This window comes from Coturnix japonica, chromosome 2 (assembly GCF_054131305.1).
Source record: "Coturnix japonica strain WE chromosome 2, WE-NBRP24, whole genome shotgun sequence".
In the NCBI taxonomy this organism is placed as follows: Eukaryota; Metazoa; Chordata; class Aves; order Galliformes; family Phasianidae; genus Coturnix; species Coturnix japonica.
In genome coordinates this window covers 90,399,950-90,425,122 of record NC_140664.1, presented here as the reverse complement: position 1 = coordinate 90,425,122, position 25,173 = coordinate 90,399,950, and the positions used below count along the sequence as shown (strand labels likewise).

Here is a 25,173-nt window from a genome sequence, read left to right as displayed (position 1 = left end):
GTGTGGAAGATGGAAAGAGAAGCAAAATATCCCTGGATTTGCTGTTCCTGTGGATAGTTTCTATTTTTTATCTTTTTTTTTTTTTTAAAAAAAAAAAAAAAAAAAAGATAAATGTTATACAAAGTAAAACTCCTCTATCAAGTAAAAAACCCTTTAATATTCATTTATTCATTTATTCATTTTATTTAATCTCAGTTGAATATTTGAATATTATACCTACATGATGTAAACTATCATTTAAGAGTTTCCAATGAGGACACATGCCTAGTGCCTGAAACCAGTCACAGTTTGCCTTTGTCTGATTGTCAGTAAATCCTATCTCTCAGTAAATACTAATTGAAATGAGATGTTTTCAGATAAAGCTTCTTATTGGTCACCATGTGTATGAACAGAGAGAAGAAAATCCTATCCTCAAACATTTTCATCTGTGAAAGTTTGAAGGTAAAAGTGAAATGACTGTGAGTGTAGCTTTTCTAGCCAATTTTGTCTGTTGTACAACCAGTAGGACAACAAATTTTCACTCATAAGCTTTCAGAAGCATGGGATCTTTGAAGTCTGTTGTTTGTAAAGCTTTCTTCTTCCATTCAGTTACCCTTTATTTTCCTGTTATTTTTGATTCTTAATTTGATCTTTATTGAATAATTAACATATGTTCTGGTAAATCTGATCCATATTTTCAGTGCATTTTTTGATGGGAGAATCTGAAGTTTGTTTGCAATGAGATTCCTATGTCAAGAGCACTAGTCTTATCATTATCAGAGGTAGAATAAAAAGAATACAGTGAAACAATTTCCAAACCATAAAATAATCTATCAAGTTTGAAGAACTTTCTTATCAGAATGATGACCAAATGTTGTACTCTACATGTGGCCAGAGGTTGACAGATTTCCTGCCCCAGTTAAGGGATAAGTGAAAAAATAAGTATTCATCATTAAATAGAATTCATCATTAAATGTATGTCACTAGTTGTATCTTTCCCATTTGAATTGCTAGAGATATAAGGTTCAAACTTCAATTAATCATAAGGGTATACTTTTTATTTTAACCTGAAAACTGTAGTATTTCTAAGTAAAGAACCAAAAGTATGAATGAGTCTTTATGCCCTGAAAAAATGAGGAAGAATAGGACAATAGTGGCTCTAGGTGTTGTAATAATAATATCCCAGTGAAGGAATACCCTTAATGAAGCAGAGGGAGCTGATGTGAGTTTTGGGGGACAAGGCAAGTCAGTACAGTAGGAGCTGCCTATTACTGCCTGTGTAAGAGGCCTGAGAATAATTGTGACATCAGCAGAAGGTCCCAGGAGTTTGCAGTTGTCCTGCCAGAAGGGGCCAGGGTTGTCCAGAGAGAGCAAAGGAATGTAGCATGTTACACATCTCTGTGCAAGAATTCATGACAGATAGATACAGCATCACAAGATTAACCGCAAAAAGCAGTGTGGTTTTTAAGCTGCTGACATGAGGGAGACTTAGCAAAGAAGCTTCTAGAAGGAAATATAGATTTGCCCTTTGCTGGCCTTATTGGACAGTGACATTCAGTACAGGAAGGAAGAAACAGCCTGGACAAGGTAAGTGTCACTGACTTATATTTACTAGAATATAAATAATAGTACTATATAATATAACATGCAAATATCTTATTAATTTACCACTTCAAGTAAATAGTGCCTCTGAGTTGTTAGGACTGGGAGTTCTACAACGTTAAAGGAAAGACAATTGAGACTTATTTATTTATTTGCTTTGGTCTTCTGAATACAAATTCCATTCCTCTAAACACGACATTTTAAAGTTCTAGTCACAATGTTTACAGATCATTATTATTATTATCATGAAAATATATATGAAAAATTGCACAGAGTAAAGCTCAATAAGTTATAAATCTGTTAGCTCTGTGGTATCCATGCATGGGTTAGAGATCTTACATACAGCAGGAGCGAAGCCCTGTGCTATCTCACCATGAGTCAAATATCCTATATACAGCAGGAGCAACACATCATTCAGAAGCTTGGGGCAAATTCTTCTGCAGTATTTCTCTGACTGGATTCCACAGTAAATAAATAAATAAATAAATAAAACCTTGATCATCCTCCTAAGAGAAAAGCTCTGATAGAACATAAGCTGTTTAAGAAAACATTTTCACTTAATTGTTATTCAGGAATTTAGACCAGAAATACTTGATTGTATATAATCACTTGGAAACTTAAGTTTGGCACCAAGAAATGGATTGCATTCATTACTGGCTTCATGTTGTCAGAGATTCTAAATTGTTTTAAGTATATTTTAGGAGCCAATTGACAGTAAAACTCTTCTTAACCTTCCCTTATCAAAAAGCTACCTTAGAGCAATAAAATATCTCATAAAAGGACATTATTGATGTAAGTTAACATTTTAGGATTAAGAGTAGAAAAAGATATCTGCTATCTGTTCTTGAGAGTGAACTGTGCAATACAGAAATTAAATGCTAATTTAATTACTTATACACTAAGGACTGGCATCAAACCTTTCAGTCTTATATACTTCTGGAATGTTATAAATCACTAAAGTATTCTGTATGCTGTAAAAAAAAGTCTTATTCAAAACTTATAACTTTGTTCAAAGATGGTAAGGATATACATATTCATTAATTTTGTAATATATTTTCGTAGAATTGGACGTATATACTTTCTATACATGATACACAATAACAATTTTTCTACTAACCATTTTGTGAATTATGATTATTTTCATAGAATCACAGAATCATAGAATTACTCAGGTTGGAAAAGACCTCGAAGATCATCAAGTTCAACCGCAGCCTAACCATGGTACCCTAACTCTAACAACCCTCTGCTAAATTATGTCCCTGAGCACCACATCAAATGGCTCTTAAACACATCCAGAGATGGCGATGCAACCACCTCCCTGGGGAGCCTATTCCAGTACTTAACTACCCTTTCTGTAAAGAAGTGCTTCCTAACATCCAACCTAAACTTGCCCTGGCATATCTTGAGGCCATTTTCCCTCATTCTGTCACTTGTCACCAGTGAGAAGAGACTTGCCCCACTCTCACTGTAAGCTCCTTTCAGGTACTGGAAGAGGACGATGAGGTCTCCCTTCAGCCTTCTTTTCCCCAGACTAAACAGCCCCAGCTTCCTTAGCCTCTCCTCATAGGGTTGATTCTCCAAGCCCTTCATGAGCCTCAGTGCCCTTCTGTGGACCTGCTCCAGTACCTCCATGTCTTTCCTGTTCTGAGGTGCCCAAAACTGAACACAGTACTCGAGGTGAGGCCTCACCAATGCCGAGTAAAGGGGCAAGATGACTTCCCTAGTCCTGCTCACCATACCATTCCTGAAACAAGCAAGGATGCCATTGGCCCTCTTGACCACATGGAAACACTGCTGGCTCATATTCAGCAGACTGCCCATCAGCACACCAAGGTCCTTTTCTGTCAGACAGCTTTCCAGACACACCTCCCCAAGCCTGTAGGGTTGCCTGGGGTTGTTGTCACCAAAATGCAGGACTCAACACATGGTCCTATTGAAACTCATACAGTTTACCTTGGCCTATCGATCTAGTCTATCCAGGTCCCTCTATAGTGCCCTGTAAAGGACGGAACTGTTTTTCTTTTATTGTCTCAAAGCTTGCTTCGTGAGGCCTTTCTGATGATAAGACTCTGACTGGCGACTTCTAACTATCTAGGAGGGTGAATGGTGGGTGTTGTTGTGCCACAGTACCTCTGCTTATGATTGCAAAGATAAGCAGAAGCAGGATGAGCAGTCTTCTTCAGGGGTGCTGCTTGAAGGAGCTGACCACTGCAGAAGGCGATAATGCTTGTGTCTGGCAACAGAGCCCCCCCCCTCTCCTTGCTGGCTTATCTGTGGGCCAGGAATGTCACAAAAGCTGGTTTTAAACCCTATTACAAAGTGTGTTTACCTGCTTGTTTGGAAGTTCAGTGTTTGCTCGAGATACGTTCCCAAATATGCTGAGTCAAACTTCAAAGAAGAAGAAAAAACCCCCAATGAAATGGGGGATAAAAGGCCCTCGCTAAACTGGGGACTCTGGAGACAAACTCCCAAAGACACCTTTGACGGAGAATTCCCTGAGGGGAAAACCTCGTCGGAAGAACCCCGGGACTGGCTTGCTGCGGAGCTCCCTGGCTGTCTCCCATCCCCTGCGGTGATCAGACGAGTTCCTGAGATCAACGGACCTACTGTGTACCTCGCTGGACCCATGGTGGTGACTATCTCTTTCGCTCTCTGCAAAGACTCCTTGCTTACATTTCCTACTTTTCCTATCACCTACCTTCCCTTCCCCATCTCCCTAAAAACGGCTAGGACTTTAATAAGCTGGTTGGACCAACATTTGAACCGTTGCTTCTTAATCTCACTCCAGGTATACACATATCAAAGAACCTTGCCTCCCTCCTGTAAATTGGAGCGAGACATGCCCTTCTACCCTCAGGCAGATCAACACTCACTCCCAACATGGTGTCATCTGCAAACTTACTGAAGGTGCACTCAATCCCCTCATCCAGATCATCACTGAAGATGTTAAACAGAAGCAGCCCCAGCACCAAGCCCTGGGGGAACGCCACTTGTGACCAGCCACCAACTGTATTCTACTCCATTTACCACAACTCTCTGGGCCTGGCCATCCAGCCAGCACTTCACCCAGCAGAGAGTGCTCCCATCTAAACCACAGGCAGCCAGCTTCTCCACCAGAATATTAAGGGGGACAGTGTTAGAGGCCTTACTGAAGTCCACATCGACAGCCTTACCTTCCTCTACCAAGCGGGTCACCTTGTCATAGAATGAAATCAGGTTAGTCAGGCAGGATCTACCGTTCATAAACCCATGCTGACTAGGCTTGATCCCCTGACTGACCTTTAGTTGATCTGTGATGATACTTGAGATTATCCTTTCCATAACCTTCATGGGCGTCGAGGTGAGACTGATGGGCCTGTAGCTTCCAGGATCATCTTTCTGACCCTTTTTGAAGATGGGTGCCACATTCGCCAGCCTCCAACCCACCAGGACATCCCCAGTCAGCCAAGACTGCGAAAAATGATGGAGAGTGGTTTGGCAATCACATCCACCAACTCCCTTAGCACTCTAGAGTGCAAACCATCCGTCCCCATGGACTTGTAAACATCCAGCTTCCGAAGCAGGTCCAGAACCATCTCGTCGTGGATGAGCTCGTTCTGTTCCCCCTCCCCATCTACCTGTGCAGGGGGCTGTTTTCCCAGGGAGTTACAAGTTTTACCTTTGAAGAAGGCAAAGAAGGTATTAAGTACCTCAGCCTTATCCCAATTTTATGCTTTCAAGACTAGAATTTCAGTGGAGGTTCTTCACGCAAATAAATTGTGAAGAAATTTGTTGATAAATCCTATAATCTCTGAATATTCTGGGGGCCTGTAGCAAGTTTGATCAAAATGTGTAGTTGGAGCACAGCTTCTATTTGCATTCCCTGAACATTAAAATTTTTTTCTTTCTACAGGTTTTTTTACTCTGTCTAGTAAATCCCAAACTAAATTAGCTCCTGACAACTTTGGAATATTCAGTTTCCTGAATATCATTCACCTATTTATCTGTATATCTCACTATCTATATGAACTAACATATATTAATTATGATAAATTCAAAATAATTAAATGTATATATGCATTTATTTTTCATGTGAATATGTGAATATTCTATATTCTACTTGGATTGCATTTTTAAAAAACTATTCAAAAAAGAAAGAAGTTGAGTGTCTTCCACTTAATAAACTGGTCTGCTTATACAAATTCAGCTTACATTACAGAGAACTGTCATTAAGAATAAAAGTTACATGTGCAAATCTAAATTCTATCAATTTTTAAAGCCTTCTCTCTTAATTATTGTATTTATCCCCTAAAGAAATGTTGTTTTTTACCTGCTCAGTCAGAAACAATTATGGTTGAGAAGAACAAAGTAGACAATCACATAACATGGTATAGAATTATCCTTGCCAGACACTTTGAATGCAGTGTGTAAATTTTACTGTATACCAACTGAAGCAAAGTTATCAATTCTATAATGTTTTTCAAGCAAGTAGTCAGACCATGACAGAAGTGAAGTGAATACACTGATGCCTGAATGTAGAAATTTAAATCTGTGGCCTCTGGGCAACTGGAGAGTTTCCAGGATGTATGCCCGATGTCCTACTTTTTGACAGACTCCAACATTTAATGCTCAGTTAAATGTTAACATTAAAGTTCAGTTTAACTTTCATTCTTTCTTTTTTTCTCAGTTGTATTTAATTCATTCACATTTTATATATGTAAATTGTGTAACAGCCTTGTAATTAGGAGTGGCAGAATTAGATATTTCTTACAGGAATTCGAGTTAAAAGTTCATACAAACATTTGTGTAACAGTAAAAGAAAGTGACATATAAATATTTAAAACCTACAGATACTTGCACTTTTTTTCTTTTCAAATGATTTGGTTTAAAAAGTATTATAGAAAAATAATCTTATATGAGAAGGGTTCATATTGCCTGGCTTAAACTCACAGAATCACAGAATCACAGAATTACAGAGTTACAGAATGGTCTGGGTTGGAAGAGACCTCAAAGATCATGAATCTCCAACCCTCCCCTGCCATAGGCAGGGTTATAATCCTCTACATTTGATACTAGACCAGGTTACACAGGTTGTATGTTTCTGTCTTAGTTCAAGGTAGGATACCAGAATGTCAGCTCCCTCCTGAGTGCTTTTATCTCTAACCCAAGAACTGTTTCCCATGTTCTCTGCTTATCCATGTATAAGCATAATTATTCATCACCGTACATTATAAGAATTTAGATGTAGACATATCAGAAACATGCAAAGTTGTACAAACTCATTGAGAGGGGAAAAAGTGGATTATTTTTCCAACAGGAAACTTCATATGTTTACAATATATGCTAATAATCCACAAAAGAGCACAAATAATGTTTTTTTTTTGCAGTCCCACTGAAATGTATACCTGTCAAGAAGTTGTTGTAAGAAACTTTTATTTAAAAACAATGAAACATGAAATGAACTCCCAAGTTTTGACTGTATAAAATGATGTTTTTCTAGTCAATTAAGCTATTCATGTATGTATATTCTGCTGTACTGCTTCAGTATTACAAATACATGTTTAATATTTTCATTATCTTTTAGTACTTCATAAGAGAAAATAAATGATATTCTTTCCAGTTCATGCTCTGCCAACATTTGTTAATTTAAATCCTGTTGATGTTTTGAATCAGCTAAGAATAGTTCACTTTGAACTAGAATACTAGTTTCAGATTGTGGAGTTGGCTTTTGTTAATTTTTCATGTATACAAAAATATAATAAAAAGATTTCACATTATTGAAGCACAAGCAACATGTGACTTCAGCAACATTTTAATCACCATTTTAACAGGCAAAACAATGACAAATATTTCATTTCCTGTACAGTCCAGTAGAGCTCAGTCACTGTAATCCCTTCATTAAAAATTCTATTTCTACAAATTCAGTTAGGGACAGCATTTGGAAAGCAGGTGTGGTTGTTTTTTTTTTTGTTGTTGTTGTTTGTTTGTTTGTTTAAATTCTTTTTTTGTTCTGTCTTTTCATTTTAATCACTACCATAAAGTAAGACACATCTGTAATCATTCTGATTTCCGTGATGGATATTTTCCTTTGATTGTAATTATTAATATCAATCTTCTTTCTTACATTTACATCTCAAATTATTTCTTATTTAAACTGTATAGTGAGCTACAAGGTGAGATTACAAAGTAAATATAATGTTAGGCAAAATAAATTTAAATATTTGAATGAATGGGTTATTCGTTTATTTATTTTCTTATGGACATACATTTCCCACTTCATAGGCTCTCTTAAGCCTAAGAACTCTGTGTATTTAAAAGAAAACCCTAATGAGTTCCAGCGTCAAAGCCTACTAGTATGAGTCAAACATCAGTTGATCTAAAAGTAGAAAGGTCTGCACGCTTTGAACAAGGACTTTTGTACTGCATATTTTATGTTCAAAATTGTATACTATATGTGTTCAAAATCTACTGCTCTTGCCATTATATTTATCCCAAATAAACTGTTAAATTGCAATTGAGTGCAATGCTCTTCTGTGATGACTGGAAAAACAAGTCCCTCAGAGCTGACTTGCACTATGATCACAGCATATGAAATATGGCACATTACATCATTCTAAAGAGCACTAGCTCACTTTCTACAGCTCAATTTCTGCTAAAGGGCAATTTTTCTGAGTCAGTAGAGTGAGTTCAGACTGAAAATGAATAGTAGCAAAGTAATATTCTGACCAGTAAGAGAACAGACCTGATTCTTTGAAAAGAGTAATTTCTCAGTGTTGAAAACAGTTATATGCAAAGTTAAGTAGGAGGAAATGCTGAAACCTAAGTATGTGAACAGTGATTAGGAATAGTTTAAGAATATTTTATTAAGTGTCAAAAGCTCCCAAGATTTTTTTCCTTGTGAAAGACTGCTTCACCAAAATTATCACCTCAGATTTTTATTTATTTATTTATTTTTAAAGAAAAGGGACACTAAAAATAAATTTTTAAAACTCCAAGATAAATTGTAAAGAAAAAAGGGAAGCAGAGAGAAGAAAATAAAATATCCAGAAAGAGAGAACAGTCCAGAAAGACCTTTACTTCCTCAACAAGTTCTTCCTTTTTAGTGAGAATAAGGTCCAGTAACACCCCTCCCCTCATCGGTTCCTAATATCTCATTGGAATTTTTCATATTTCAGTGCTTGGTTTCCTCAGTCTCTACATTCTCTTTTGTACATCAGAGGGTGATCCAGGGAAAAGCAAATGCTGCTCCATCTCTCTGTGATGCCACTGTCAATTTGTACCTCTCATCAGTCTGAGGAGGTTAAAAATGGTGGAATTTCCTGTGGCTCACAACTCTAGAAACAGAATATATTTCATTTATTTCCTCACAGTATTTTTTATTTATTTATTTATTTATTTATTTATTTATTTATTTATTTTGCATGAATCCTCTTACTTATATTTACAATAACAATAAGATGATTCAAAGCTATTGAAGATGATAGCTGCTTCCACTTGGATCATGTTTAATATTGGGTTTATCACATGGATAGAAATGTGGTTTTTTTTTCGCCTTTCAGTGTCAGCTTTAATTCAGAATCTGTATTCAAGCTTGAAGACTTTTGGACAGTAGGTGAATGCCTTATTTTCAAACAGATAAGTGATTTTAGAGTATTGCAGGTTATTGGTGAACATGCATTCTTTTAAGCTGTGCTTATCAGTATGCATAGTGATATAAAACAGAAACTAATTTCTAAGGTTCAAATACTAGTTCACTATATATGATATCAAAATGCTACACAGCCTGTGGTTGTGATTTCATGGCTTCACACACATGGAGGCCAAGACTATGTTTCTTTCTGAAATAAAAATCAATGACAAGTATGCTTGTCAGTATGACAACTTATTTCAGGAGTACAGCAGCAAATACCTTGCTTGTCAAGTATAAATCCAGGTATAGAGCACCTCATGTATCACCTCTCCAGCTGATGGATTTAGGCCAGCTAACGATTGCTTTGATTTCCATCTTCTTCATTCAGCAGTGGTAGTCTGAATGCAATCGTGGAAATACTGTTAGAAATGAAAAATATCTTAACATGAGATTTTTGGAAATAAACAATTTACATTGCTGAACTTGCTTCTCTTTCCCTTCTGCCTATCTATACAAAACAAAACACTTTAGGGTACAGTAACAGTAACACAAATGCATAGCAACATCTTCAGTGCTGCAAATTCACTCTAAAGTGAAACATTCTTCATCTTGTTTATTAATGGTACAACAAAGATTTCTACCTCAAAATGTTTATTTCTTCCTGTAAACTCACCTAATTCTTACTGATTATTTACTTTTTAACTCATTTTCTTGCATTAACAGAGGGTAATTCTCCAGATCATTCTAAGCCATTTCCTCAGCTAAGTTTTAATTCAAACTCAATCCAGAAACATAGGCAGTGTGGGCCTTGAAAATGAACTTGAAGGATGCTTCATTAAAGCAGAGACCAGAAATATTAATCATCTCTGCCTCTCTCTTGTCCACAAGCTCTGAGTTCAAAGGATAACATTGACATCCAGGGGATACACAGGCATTGCCTCAGAACCATAGTTGAAGAATTACTTTTCTCTCTTGTCTAATAATACTGCTAATACAAATCCATGAAAGCATTCAGGATAAAGGATAAAGTGAACATGCTCTGTTTACCTATAGATGTTGTGTTCTGGTATCTTTTACAAAACTGGCATTAAAGAATTGGGATTGCAGTCATATCATGCAGAACTTACTGTACTCTGGTATAATTTTGTAGATATGTACTTCATAAAGGTGAGAAGAAGAGAATATTTGAAATCAAATTGTTGGAACTTTTCTGAAAGGCTGATATCTAAGAAACCACATTTCTCTCATTTTGCAATAAGACTTGAACTGCTTGTGAATTCTCTGATATCAAACTATTATGAAAATCTGACAAATTGAAAGAAATATGGAGGAAAATAAATGTTCTTCTCCTTTACATATCTTGATACTATAAAGTATTAATCTTTTTTTTTTCCTTTTTTTCTTTTTCTTTTTTTGTTGTTATGTTTATCTTGTTTTTTTCTGTTTTTAAATCAATCCTCTTTGATTTTTATAAACAGCATTTTGTTTTCTATATTTTTCTTATTCCAAACCACATTTGTAAGTTAATCCACTGATTATTTGGAATGTCTGTTTTTCTAATTTAATTACTGTTATCAGTTCTTTCTGCATGCCCTATTCAGGGCATGTCACACTTCTCTTTCTAGGTTATGTTATCAGAATGCATAAAATAAACAAAAGAGCAAGTGATATTTGTTAGGTATTACTTAGCTGTGCACTATTTTTGAAAGTAAAATATATTGATAAATAAATGGCATTTGTATTATGAATAATTACAAGGTACAGATTTTCAAGATCTGATTGTTAATCTATTAAACACTTGGTTAGATCCCAAGTAATCTTATTATGAACTTAGTCATGATATCAGGGTATCTGTTGTTAGCAGAGATATTTTTACGGTTTAAATAATTCATTTGTTCTGGTTGCACCACTTAAGAGCAAAGCCAGTTTGAAATTATATTTTGGTATTTCCTCTACCTCTGTGAATTGCACTAACAGCAATTTAAAGATTAATGAACCATGTTGGGCAGTTAGAAACCAATGGTCCATAAAAAGTTTATTATATTGTATATACAACTATTCTGTACATCCAAATATATGTATTTTCTGTTCTCTCAAGTGAGTTATTTCTCTATTAAGCAGACTCTAAATCAGATGTGTATTCGAATACTTGAAAATGGGCATTTTCACATAAGGCAGTTAAGTAGAGATAGTATAGCTAAGGTGTTGAAAGTGTTGTTGTGAACCTGGAAGTAACTAAAACAGTGAATGTGGTAGTATAAGATGCATAAAGACAGTTTATTTGTATTCTTAATTTCTGTTTTAAGAAAGAGATATTAAACAAAGAACAATATCTCCCTGAACAAAATATCTCAAAGACTGCCAAGGTGGAGCAGGACAAAATTTAACTACAAATAATTAATTACCTGTAGGTTAATCAAATTCCTGAATGTACATTTCCCAGTGTCTGCTTCAAAGTCTACCTGGCCTTCAGATCCATGAAAATAGTGTCAGCGGGAATATTAGGACTTAGAACAAAAAGCAATTATGAAGCAGACTTACTAAATCTTCTTTCTAGAAAAGACATTTTGATATAAAGAAACCCTGCTAAAAACTTGGGACAGAATTTAATGGTCTTCGTGACCCTGAGATGTTTTGCATAATTTAACTTACGCCATTGAAGAAAATACAAGTCAAAATAATTTACAAATTCTGTGATACTTTTGTCAATATGTGTGAGCTTACTGATGGAGACTATATAAATAGGAGTTAATATTCCGAATAAACAAGTGTTCTGAAAATGGAAAGGATTAAAACTTCCTGAGGAAAGAATGTTGATTGTAACTGAAATGCCAAAAATAAAACAAGTGTGGTATAAGCAGATATATTCATACTCTTAGACAAACAAGATTTAAGATATTTCTTACAGAACTGTCAAGGCAGATAGCCAGTAATATGATAACAATAAAAAAAAGGAATCATTTCGCATAGGTGAAAAAGAAATATCCATGAAGAACCTCACAGCAGATGTATGACACAATGCAATTCTGCATATTAAGTATTAACAAGTTAGAAACACACAATTGCTTCTAGCACTTTTGAACCCACACAGATTTGGAAAAAAAAAAAAAAAAAAAAAAAAAGAGAGAGAGAGAGAAAAGTAGAATCAATTAAAAAGAAATTAAAAAGAATTTAAGAATCCACAAAACAAACAAACAACAACAAAAAACTAAAACAAACTTGGGAGAAAATAACTATGGAACACTCAAAACACACAATAGTAAGTTGAAAATATTGAAATGAACAATGAGGGATCCTGAAATACCTAAGGATAGGAGATTTGTAATGTTTTTGGCTTCACATATTGATTTTTATTTTCCAAACCTCCTCCTAATTTGCACTTGCAAGACTGATACACACAGATGTTGGTGTTGGTATTCAGGATGTGTGATGACTGCTTAGTTAGCCTACAGTGTGAGGCACTGAAAGCTGCGGCAAAGAATAAAGCTCTCAAAGTAAGAGAAGTCCTAATACTAGTAGTGGAAGTGGGGAATTAAATCACAAAGATAATTAAAATATATCTTTGCATGTACAGAAGCACAAATGTTTGTAGGTTTTGAATGGATATTCACACAAACAAGTGCCCATTTTTATGTCAATATTTCCAGTTATTATTATTGTACAATCTCTGCCAACACAAGACTTTAAACTGTAATTTAAGCAGCAGAGTTTTCTTTTTAATGGCTTTATCCTTTTTTTTATTTTAATTTTCTAAGGGAAACATAGCATAAGGCAGCCAAGCATTGAGCATCCGTTTTGAAGTATTTTCAAGAACAAGAAAATATTATTTAATTATTTTAGCAATAGTTTAAGGCTTTAATATTGCAAAGATTGTATCTACATATAAATTTCTATGATGCCGTTAGTGTATAGCTGCATAAGTTAGACATGGAATTGGAGAAAAATTATCAATGTAAAAAGGAGTGTATGACATAAAGATTTTATTTTAACAAGTCAAGTAAAATAAGAAAAAGGATTGTTTTGAAGAAAAAAAAAATGTTTAATTTCCTTATATCTGTGAGTAAATTGAGTGAACTATGTGAAAATGAATCAGCATGGTTTGCTTTGATGATTACCCTACAAATTAGAACATTCTCAGGGTAATAGAAGACCCAAAACATAATTTAGTTAGCTTTTACAGTTCATAATTAAAAAAAAAAAAAAAAAAGATTTGAATTTTAGTTATAATCAGTATACACAGAAGAAATATCCTTTTCTTACATATGTCACTCTGAAAGTAATGCTTCCTATTTATTTACATGGAAACTACAATAGATACAGAGAACACACCCCTTTGCAATACACACTTGTCACGGGTTACCTTTGCCCGTGACAGGGGAAGCCACCCTGTAGGGCCTCCCTCCTCCCCTCCCCCCTGGGGCCCGGAAAGGAGGGGGAAAAGGGGAATGGGATAGAAACAGCGGCAATCTAAGGAGGAAAAACTTATTTTACTAAATATGATATCGAAATACAAGATAACACAATATAATATAATTGAGGCTAACAAATCAAACGAAACAGAGAGAGAGAGTCCCCAAAAACCGAGAGGCCTACTGTGAACTCTAGGTGACACGGCTGGAATGCTTCCCACTCTCCAAGAAGTTCAAGAGAAGAAGGAGGGCACTCCAGCCTGGGAACAAGATTATATAGCATCCTGGTCCCGTGACTTATCACTACCTGTGTTGTTCTCTGGGATATGCAGTCTTCTTCTGTGGACTGCACACTCAATAGAAGTATCCATGCTTTACATGATGTTATGATGTGGAATACTGATAGCAAAATTACAAAATTACAAAACCATGACAACACTACCATGTCAGATGCCATTTGTCATACTGCCCCCTTGCTGCAACAAAACGTACTGAGATACTGACAGAAAGGGTCAGCCTCTCTCTCCATACAGCCAACATTCATCTCTGATGTTGTCGACCTACATAATAAAATAGGAGGTGTTACTTTCAGGGTATACCTTGTAATTTATAATGGACAGGATAAAGTTTTAACCATGAAATTGAATGAATGTCTCAGATTTAAGGTAGCATTCTGCCATTATAATGCATTTTTTACTTTAGTTTTCATTAGTTTTTAATTTATTACTTTGAATTCCATTGATAGTAGAAGTTCAGTATGTATTATTTATGTTCAATATGTATTATTTTTCTTACTTTCTTTTTCTGATTCTTTCGTGATCAGGAAGATATGAACAAAGATCAGAAATTGTTCTGCAAACAGAATAAATTTGAAAGGGAACTAAGGTGATATGGAGAATTAGATGCTGTATGCTTGCTTCTTCCTTTTTTTTTTTTTTCCCCAAACTTGTTTAAAATTTAAAAAAGCAAACAAAACAAACTTAGAGAAAATTTCTTCTAGAAGTGAACTCCATTCTTTTTGTGTTAAATCCCCCATTTGTGACCTTCTTGGTGGAAGCTGTTTCTCAAAGTAAATCTCAAGATAACCGTAGTAAAAAAAAAAAAAAAAAAAAAAAAAGGAGTTTTGTTGAAAGGATGAGCTCAGCATCATAAGAAAATGGCACAGTTCAGACTGGCATCAACCTTGAGGAACAAAATCAGGACTGAAATCAGATTCCTTCAAAATTGAGTGGGAAAGAAGAGCAGATCAGTTAATATACAATAACTCAGCACATCTCTGGTATCAGTAAAATTTCCAGTATTGTGCTGTGCTCCTTTCAGATACATTGTTGGAAAATTAAGGAAAGCATGGCTGGTAAGTATTTGCTTTTAAAAGTTTAATTATAACCACTACTGTTTTACATTGTTGCGTACCTATTTTCCATGTCTATAAGACAAAATGTTTTGCATTGCTTTTTATAGAGCATGACCTGTTCAAACATAGTTCTCAGCTGTTCTATATTTTTACTTTCATTATAGATAAAATGTAAAGAAATTATATTGTCCTTCCTTCTGTCTTCTACCTGCATTCTACTCTTTCAGTCATTATGAACTTTAGAATTAGTCCAAGAATACTTCATGCAACAGGTCTCTAATATAATCATCCAGATCCTCGTGGAAGATGTCTAAGTTCTCACTTTCTCAGAAAGTACATAGGTGGCACAAAATGTAATGCCTCCTGTTTTATTGTTGTTGTATGTTTTATTATATTGGCCCACAGTGTCAGAGGTGCCTTTGATGATATGGCAATAGATACTGAATCTTTCCCCAAGTATTCCATTACATTTTGCTGCTGTGCAGTTATCTCAGCCAAATATAGTTTGATTTTTTTTATGTCATTCTACTTTCAAGGGTACAAAAAAAAAAAAAACAAAAAACAAAACAAAAAAAAAGGATATGTTTGTTTTACAGCAGTAAACGTCAGGCTTGCTTTATTATTAAAACGTCTGATCCACTTATATTTGACCAATCAAAAATGATACAAATGAGATATGACCAAAGCAAAATGCAGACATCATTTCTTCTACTTTGTCTGGGTTTCAATATCATAAATGTTGAAATCTTTCAAACATGCTGTGACCACACTATTTATGTATTCTTTGATGATGATTTGACTACATGAACTTTTTGCTGGTTATTGTATAGTTTACAGTATATCTTTCACAAGTAACACAAGTGTTCCACTAGAATGGTAGAAAAGTTGTTCTCAATGCTTCCCTATCTGCCCATCTCAGTATATGTCTTTTAATGTAAAAGGGAAAACTAACAGATAATACCAGCCTTCCTGCTGTTTCTGTGCTATGAATCAGAGCATGGAAAAGAAAATGATCAACTTCACATTTTCTTGTTGTAAGTTGCATTAAAAATAAGTGTTTTCTTACTCAGGACACAGCTTCAGTGCACCTCAAAGGAATACAGGAGGCTTTTTTACCTACTGATAGCACAAGAGGCAGAGAAAATTAGTGAGATTAAGAATGAATTGTCCTGGAGAAACTTGTACCTGGAAAACCTACTGTAGTTTGGTTAGCTCATTTGAGAGATACAGAACATACAACAACAATGAAAGAGAAGAAAAATTACCCAGTTCATCACTGCAAAAGGGCAGGTCAGTGAATTATTCAGTTTTCAGCCTGTAAGCTCAGCAGGGCCACTATATTTTAAATGTTCACTGCCTGTAGAAGTACTAGGTTTGTGTGTGCTTGATGTAACTTAAGATGTTGAGATGCAAAATGATCCCCTCAACTACTTCACTTTAAATAGCCATACTTAGTCATGGTTCCACCTTCAAATTAAGTAATAAGGTCCACATCAGAACACAACTGATGAAATTTCTGAATCCATTTTTATTTTTCAAAAGTTGATTTAGCTTTCTATTTGATATTTCAGATTTGCATTTTATTGCAGAATTTAAGACTAATATAAACTAGAAATCTGACAAATAACAAACGTTTTTTTTCTCTACACTGAGCAGACTGCTACAAAAGTAGGTATGAATACCACTGCTGTCTTGGAAAACATACTCATAGATACCCAGAAAGGAGAATGAAATAGATAAAAATTCCTACAGTTACACAGCTGAAGACACAGTTTTTTTATAAATTAGGAATACTTTATAAAGAGATTATCTTGTAATTGCAGGAATTGAGAGACCGTGATTAGAACATTTATTTCAGTCCTTCATTTTATCTGGTGTGCATTGGTTCATGTAGCAGATTACCTTCTTGATTTTCAAACTGAGCAAATGATTCTTTCAGACATTTGCAAAGTATGCAGTATTCAGAAAAATGAAGGATATAATTAACTCTATAATGATGAGGTAGGTAAATTTCCTGTCCTCATATGTACCTCATTGTTGACTTCTGAATTTAACAATTTATATCTCAGAAAGCAACTTAAAACAGTAAATGAACAGTTTTAGTCAGGAAACGTAAATGCAATGAGAAATGGAAATGTGCTGAATGAACATGTTTTATTTAGAGAAAAAAATAACTTCTTCTACTTTCTCCCACTTTGTATAAGAATAATTTAAATTATAAGAAATCATTTAATTTTCTCTGTTGATTTTTGAGATAAATCAATTTATGATTTTCAACTTTTATAACAAAAACACCTGAGGAAATGAGCTAGACCTAAACCAATCATACTGTTATCTTTCCTTTAGCTATTTTCCAGAGACAAAGTTGAAAATTTAAAGAAAAGTATACTGTAGAATAGGAAAATACAACAAAAAATTAAAAACAAAGAAAGCACTAGCACATTTCACTAGTCCTTTCCACAGTGACACCATAGATAGTCAGTTGATTGTTTCAAAAGGCTAAAAAATGCGCTTTTTTAAAGTAAGAGATATATTCTTATAAAAGCTTAGAAAACTGATTTGCACTACTGTGAAAAACAAAGAATATACAGTAACATGTATTTGTAATAGAGGGACACAAAGAGCACTTCTGTGAAAAAAATTTGAGGGAGCTGGGTTTTTTAGCCTGGAAAATAGAAGGCTCTGGGGAAACTAAATTGTAGCCTTCCAGAACCTGAGGAACTCTTACATGCTGCAGGGCAATAGTTTTTACATAGTCTGATAGAGATAAGGGGAAACAGCTGTAAACTAAAAAAGAGGAGATTCAATTAGACGTCAGGAAGAAATTTTTTACTCAGAGGGTAGTGAGGCATTGATACAGGCTGCCCAGAAAAGCTGTGTCATTCAAGTCCAGGCGTGATGAGGCCCTGGGCAGACTGGACTGGTGAGTGGCAGACCTGTCTGTGGCAGGAGTTAGGAACTAGATGATCTCAATGACCCCTCCAGCCTAAGCCACTCTACAATATGCATAGATACATAAGTAAATGTACATAAATATACATATAGTTTTACGTAAATTGTTTCCCTTTTAATTCTATCAGAATATGCAAAACAATTGAAGCCCATGAATATAATCCTAATATTTTAATTTTCATGACTTCATATCTAGATGACACCATTTCTGATTTTAGTTGAACAGAAATCTTTAAGAAAGTTATCATTGCCCTCAGTTATTTGGGTATGTATGTATTACATAATGAAGAAAGCATAGATTAGAAAGAGTCATGAGAGCACTGAGAAAAAAAACCAAACTTCTTCAAAACTTCTGATAATGACAGCAGACTTCCGAGGGAAGTGGTGTTTCTGTTTTTGTACAATTTTGCTTGAAGAACAATTCTTATTTTTATAAGATAATATAATGTCCATTTTAATAAGGACATTACCTGTCATTCTCATCCATTAAATAATGTTAAAAAAAATTATAGCTATATATATCCTAGTTGTATAGACTAAGTCTGTATACTAAAACAGGGGTCTCTCACATTAGTAATACAAACTATTACACAATAAATAATTGCAAAAAAAAAATACAATTGGGTAAATCTGTAGTTTGAAAGTTTAAAGGTACGTACTTGATTTTTTTGTTTACCTTTTCCTTGAAGTGTGTATGCAGCTAGCAGATGATTTAAGTTTTTATAACATTTCTTGCTAATGCAATTTTTTTTTAAATTATTATTATTTATTTACCAGTGTAGACTAACAGTGTATATCATTAAAAGTGTAAAAATTTAGAGTGCTCATTTTCTTGTTCTTCAAAATAAGAAGTTTTGGGTCAGTTTTCAACATAAATATTTTATTATTTCTCCCTCTGTCCTTTTTTCCTACTTGTGCACTTTTCATGCTGTTAGGTCAAAAACATTTGAGCTATCTATCAGATTCTTCCTTCGTAAACAAGAACCTTCTGGAAATTTTAGTTCTTGAGAGTTTTGCTTTGGACCTTTCTCCAATCAGTAATATGAAAATCTTATTTAATAATGAGCACTACCGTAGCAGTCTACGCACTAAGGACAGGAAAAGCAACTTAATCTGCACTTGTATGTAAACTTCAGTATTTTTCCACACACTCTCTTATCTCACGATTCATTGCTATATCCAAATTGCACTATCCTCCTAGAGAAATCTTTTATTTTCCTCATTTGAATGGACAAAAAAGTCTGTATTGATCATAATTGACAGGCTGTATTAAATTGTTTGCATACATATTTTATAATTAAGCTTTTGTAAATTCATGTGTACTAATTTTATAATTATTGATGGGAGCACACCTCATGAGCTATATGGATCCACTCTTCTCAACCTCCACTTCAGACGGTCTGTAAAATGACAAAACCATCACCAGCTGAGTGGTAAGACTCTTATGATTCACAGGTTTAATCCTTTGTACAAACTCTACCTGAAAACATGTAGGAGACTGGAATTTTGCATTCAGTAAGAAAGCAAGGTTGCTCTCCGACACTGATGACCTCCCTGACCTAGTAGAGAACATCAAAAATTATACTGATCCATTAGAAAGATTAAGACAAACACAATAATAACTCCTGTGATTTATCTTGCTATTTTTATGAAAAGTTCACCAGTTTGCGAAAAATGATAGACAGGAATAGATAATCTCTGCTTTTTATCACCCAGATCAGACAGACTTAATGTTACCAGAGCAAAGACAAATGCTGTGCTTCTATTTGTGGAGGCCAAACAAAGAATAGATCATTTCTTTTTCCCTCCCCCCTAGGAAACATCAAGTTGAAATTCTTTACTTTGAGGACCAGAGTTATAATTCAAATGGCATTTGGAAAGGTGAAATGAGTAGACAATTATTGTTACTAATGTACATTTATTTCAGTAGTTGACACAGCCAAGGTCAAAGAGCACTGACCACTTCCACCACAAAACTATTTAGTAGACTCTCAGGGTCTGTGACAATTAATGAAATCTCTGCTGACACAAATGATTTTATAGGTAATACTAACAACAAATGCAAATGCAGACGAAGATTTATTTATTTATTTTAAAACATACTGGAAACTTGTCTTTTTATTATTATTATTACTTTTTTTTTTTTAAAGTCAACTCAGTCAAGATTCATTAAGGAATTAATTGCTGCAATTTTCACATGTTTTTTGGAAGGTCTTGGTTGAGTATCAAGAAACAGCAAAGAAGAGAATAATGCATGTGAGTAGCTCAGAAGGTAAGTACTTCTATATATTTCCACGGAAACTCCAATAAATACAAAGATCACAATAATACTATTTGAAAGATTAAATACTCAGCTACAAAACTCTATTTTTCAACACAGTTGCCACTATTAGCTATGCAATTTCACCAGTGGTGAACAAGAACTTGCATGCTGCACTCGTAAAAATCTGCACCTGCGTAAGTGACCCACTGTTTTGCAGCTGCTGTGACAGCATTACTGCTAGGAAAATATTGCTCATGTAGCCCATTCTTCACTGGTCAAAACAGAAACAAATCAGAAGTCATTAAAATCAAACTATAGAGTAGGTGTGGTAGGACATTGCAGCCAAGACTTTCAACATGCTCCACAGACTTAGAACTGATATAGGGCCTGGCATTATCATGTTACATGAGAAAGGTTGTCTTCTTCTCTGGCCTGATTCTTGAAGTTTGAGTCTTCAGCTTAGTTGGTGTCTAATGTAATAGTCAGAGATTACACTTTTTGGGGGCTCCAGGAAATCCAGAAGGAACACCCCTTTCCTACCCTGAGTGACAGTGCACAACACTTTACCCACTGAAGGCCGCATCTTGAACTTTTAGTTTGACAGGGATTTCACAAGTCCCCATTCTGTGAATTGCTATTTTAACTCCAGCTCCTTATGGCAACACCAGGTCTTGTTACTAGTAAAGCTGCAATCTGGGAAACAATCAGCTTCAGCCTCATATTTGTTCAGTAACTCCTGACCAACTTGTATGCAGTGTTCTTTCTGTTTCTGTGTGAGCATTAGTGAGACCCACCCGGCACAAATATGGCAGTATTCCAAAGTTGGCATCATCAGTTTGAATGCACTGAAGCCAATGTTCAACCGGTCATAATCCATCAATTTGTGTGGATGAGCTGGTCAAGACACTCTTCATTTCATTGTGTTTCAGCAGCCAGAGAGATCCTTTCAAATGATGAGGTATTGTACCAGGGTAGTCTGAATGATTTTCGGCTGAACTTAAATGTGCACCTCATCTACATTTCTTTCAGATATCCCATTTCTGGTCACACTGAAGTAAAATTACCATCAAGTACTACTGTACCAACAAAAAAGATCAGTGAAACAGGAACAGCAGGAGCAGAGGTATGCCTAGAACACTGAAAACACGATGTATTGAGCCTGATATATACATGTGTATCGTTTATTCTTCTAATGAAAAGTGCATCTTGTTCTTTGTTCAGTGCTGTTGCTGTACATCTGCACAAATACTTTCTGACCAAGCAGACTTACTATATGTCGGAAAAATCAAAACAATCTTGTTTATAAATGACATAATTCTATTAAGCAGAAAATGTTTGCAAGTAAAATAAAACTATAGAGATTTATGATGGAACTTTACAATATGGAATTTGAGAAACAAATATACGGAAATATCAATTTATTTTACTTACAAGTTGGCTGGATAAACTGGTGATTCACTTGATTGCAGGGACGATTAAGATTGTGTATAACATTTTATACATGATTTGCAGATACAATAAACTAAAATTGAACTGTTTTTCCATATGAAAAATAATGTGAAGAAAATTTGAATAAATCAGTACTGATGCACCTGTGTGTATCTATCTATACAAAGTGTTCTGAAAGAATATTACTGTGCACTACTTAAACAATGAAAAAGAGAAACCAGAATGAAAGTAAAAAGCACACTATTTAAATAATGTTCAACTATGTACTAGGACAATTATTTAGTTATAACAAGACTCAATGATTTTTAGAGTGGTAGGATAGAAAACATAATTTGAGGAGCTATTAGAAAGGAAATACTCTTAATACTCTACTAATGAATGAGAAAAGCAAGCCACAGGACACAGTTTTACATGTGTGGTTTTCATAGCCCTGGTTCGTGTGGAACAGGACCAGAAGTGCAGTTTTGCAGCAGCAAACTAACATGACATACCAATTCTTACATTAGCAAGGTTCCTAATGAAGCTGGTAATATTTTGTTTTGACAAGGTGTTAGCTTTGTTGTTTTGCTTTCATTTTGGTTTGATTGTTTTCTAATTTCAACAGTGCCATATTGTTTCTTAATGATTAATGCATCAGCAAATATAAACTCCTTATTCCAGTTTGGAATTAGAAGAAATTGCAGTATTTGCCTACAGAGTGAAACTGCAGACAGGGAAAGGTTCTACTAAGAATGTTTTGAAACAGAAAGAATTTATTAAAGATGATAGAACAGAGTCAAAGGGAAAATGAATTCAGTCACAGGATGATATCTTAACAGAGCACACAGATCTTTCTAACATAACTTAAAAATGATCTATAGGTAGCCATACACAAGAACAGCTTACTGACACTGGTTGTGACACAGGTCACAAAAGAACATCATTGTCATCATATAAGCTTAGAAAAAAATACAGTGTTTTTAGCTTACCTTCTTGTTCTATCCTACAGCTGGGAATATCTTCTAATGAAAACAGTTACAACACGTTACAGAACATCCAGTTTCCTCCTCTATTATTGCTTCCACATTCTGAAAGCATTCTCTCCTTAATGGAAAACATCTGAGAGGAAAGGTATACCACAGCAAACTTTAGGGGGTCACTGTGACAAAATGATCTTACACCCTAAATTTCTCCTTCAGCTGAGCATGTAGATAAGTAGGACAGAGGACTGCTATATGTTGACCTAGTATTTTCAGACAGCAACAAATGGGAGACTGTTTTCCTAGAGGAAGAGCCAACATGATCAGAAGGCATGATGTATTTACTTTCCTCTTTCTCTTGTTCTTTTGCCTCCAAATCCACGTGTTAATATGAATCTGTGAACACACAGAAACATACACAAAGTGTCATATTACTCTTTGTCTCTTGCCCCTATATGTAAAGCTGATGATATAGACTAGGTGAAAGTTCTTTTAAATCCTTATTTGATCCTGGAAGTGATTAATATATCCCATTATTTTGCACATAATAATAATACTTACCAAACAAGTTATTTCTCTTTTACAGATGTGGTGAAGCATTACTTTTTCTGACATTCCAACTGCAATAGCACCTGCTAAAAAGCAATGTAACTTTGAAATCATGCGGTATAAATCTTTTTGTGATAAGGTTACAGGACACTGCAGAGAGAAAAAAGAATTAAGCCTTCAGAGCATTATAGAACCTTTTCATCCTTTCAGAAGTAAAAGATTTTTTCCTGCTTGTAAAAGATTTAGCATGAGAATATTAGAAAACTACTGCTGGAAATTCTTCTGTTTATCTGTACAAAAGAGATGGTGCAAGAAACATAGTTTAAGCTTTCTTAAATTCAGTCACCAAGGTTGCTTTAAGATGCTCAGTAGATCAGCGTGTGGAAGTTTATATTGATCATCTGAATGGACTGCTTGTAAAAAGAAAAAAATCAGCTTGAGGGCTACCTGGCTTATAAAGCCTATTTAATAGTCAGGAAATAAAGTTGTAGTATGTGTTCCTGTCTTTATTTTGTGGCACTGGAATAAACAGACAGTGGTTTTAGTGATCTCTAGAATAAACAGAAACCAGGTGAGACTATGAAGTACTTATGAGTTACTTCTGTTGTGAGTTTTAGGAATGTTTTCTCTATTTAAAATACCATATCTACCTGTTTTTTTTACAGGTGAGGATCTATTAAGACTTTAAAGAGACAATCGTGGTGTCAACCTTTTCAGGATGTGTACAAGAAAAACCTTTTCAGGATGTGTACAAGAAAAACTCATTGCAGAAGGGAGTTTTTAAGCTACATTCATGGATGAAAGAAAATGTTAAGGAAAATGTGTCTGGCATCCTTCTAGCCATTTTAAAAGATCTGTTAAAAAACTGAGTGGCTGCTACTCTTTGCTTAAAGCTTAGAGGCACATCTAGGACTGAGCTTAATCATTCTTGTAAGGAAAAAAGTGAGAACTATTCTAATAAATTAGTGTGAAGAATAGGCTTTTATTACATTTATCTGTTAGGGGTTGGGTTTTTTTGTTTGTTTGTTTACTTGTTGTTTTATTTGTTTTTGTTTTTTACTTTTGAATTTTTAATTTGCTAGGCAATAATGCTGTTTTAACAACAATATCACCTCGTGCCTTGTAAAGACATCAGTAAAGCCAGATTATGCTCTTCTAAGGTACTCACATGGGTAAAATGTACTCATATGTTTTACTCAACAGGAAATAAAAACAAAGGTGTGTGTGTGTTGAGGGGAGGGGGGGGGGGGGGGGGGGGAATGAAATGTATTGTTTCAATATCTATGACACGTATTCATGAAAAAGGAAGACAAATCTTCTGTAATAGCAAATTATTATTTTGCTTCCTTTCTGCAGCCCTCAGTAGCATACTCTGTGTTAGGCTCTTCTGATTCTTGTTTGGGTAACAAATGTTTCCAAAATATGAATCCTTCATATCAATCTTTAAATCTTCCTAATCTAATCTAATAAAATAGACTTCTTGTAAATCAAAAGATACAGTCTCCACCTGAAGTCAGAGATGCACTGAAGATCCTGAAGATTTCATTAAACAGGAACTCAGAACTATTATTGTAAGTCTAAAATGTCTTGATTGCAAAGTAGTTAATTGCCATGATACAAAAAATCACCAAAGCAAATTATTATTTACAGGCAATGTATGCACAGGTGACATGGTCCTCCGCTGTTTCTGATGCTGCTGCTTGTCTTTAGACATGTCTTCATGTTCACACAAGTTTTTTCTGCCACCTGCTTCCCTGATCAACAAGATGAATTTGTCCCATAAATCTGTAAGATACGGTTTTAATTTGGAAAAATATATATTTCCCAACTGAAAATTTTTGTCTAATTTGAATTAATAGTTGAAATGTTTTATGAGGATATGCATATGTATAAATTTAAATGCATAGAATTCTACATAGGGGACACAATTAAAAAAGTTTAAAGTTGAAATACTCAGTATTATTACACAACTGCTATATAATATGAGAGAACAACAACAATAAAATACCTAAACAGTCACGTCCAATTGTAGTACACAATTACATTTT

General features: G+C 34.8%; 2 long non-coding RNA genes across 5 annotated transcripts in view; one reads left to right on the top strand and one right to left on the bottom strand.

Annotated features, from left to right (window-relative positions):
• Positions 1–1,182: 1,182 nt before the first annotated feature.
• Positions 1,183–24,999, top strand: LOC116652893 (uncharacterized). Its single transcript, XR_004306088.2, has 4 exons — positions 1,183–1,566; positions 16,024–16,243; positions 20,117–20,177; positions 23,791–24,999. It is a non-coding gene; the product is annotated as an uncharacterized LOC116652893 (long non-coding RNA).
• Positions 7,617–25,173, bottom strand: part of LOC146762050 (uncharacterized) — a 57,236-nt gene continuing 39,679 nt past the window's right edge. The window contains exons 6-9 of one of the 4 annotated variants that reach the window (XR_014942871.1): positions 23,138–23,275; positions 22,586–22,972; positions 9,470–9,609; positions 7,617–8,894 (exon numbers count right to left, since the gene is read on the bottom strand). This is a non-coding gene — a long non-coding RNA (uncharacterized LOC146762050). Of the gene's footprint in view, positions 8,895–9,469; positions 9,610–19,965; positions 21,306–22,585; positions 22,973–23,137; positions 23,276–25,173 lie in introns of those variants that run through there. The other 3 variants (XR_014942868.1, XR_014942869.1, XR_014942870.1) reach the window with 3 other exon arrangements.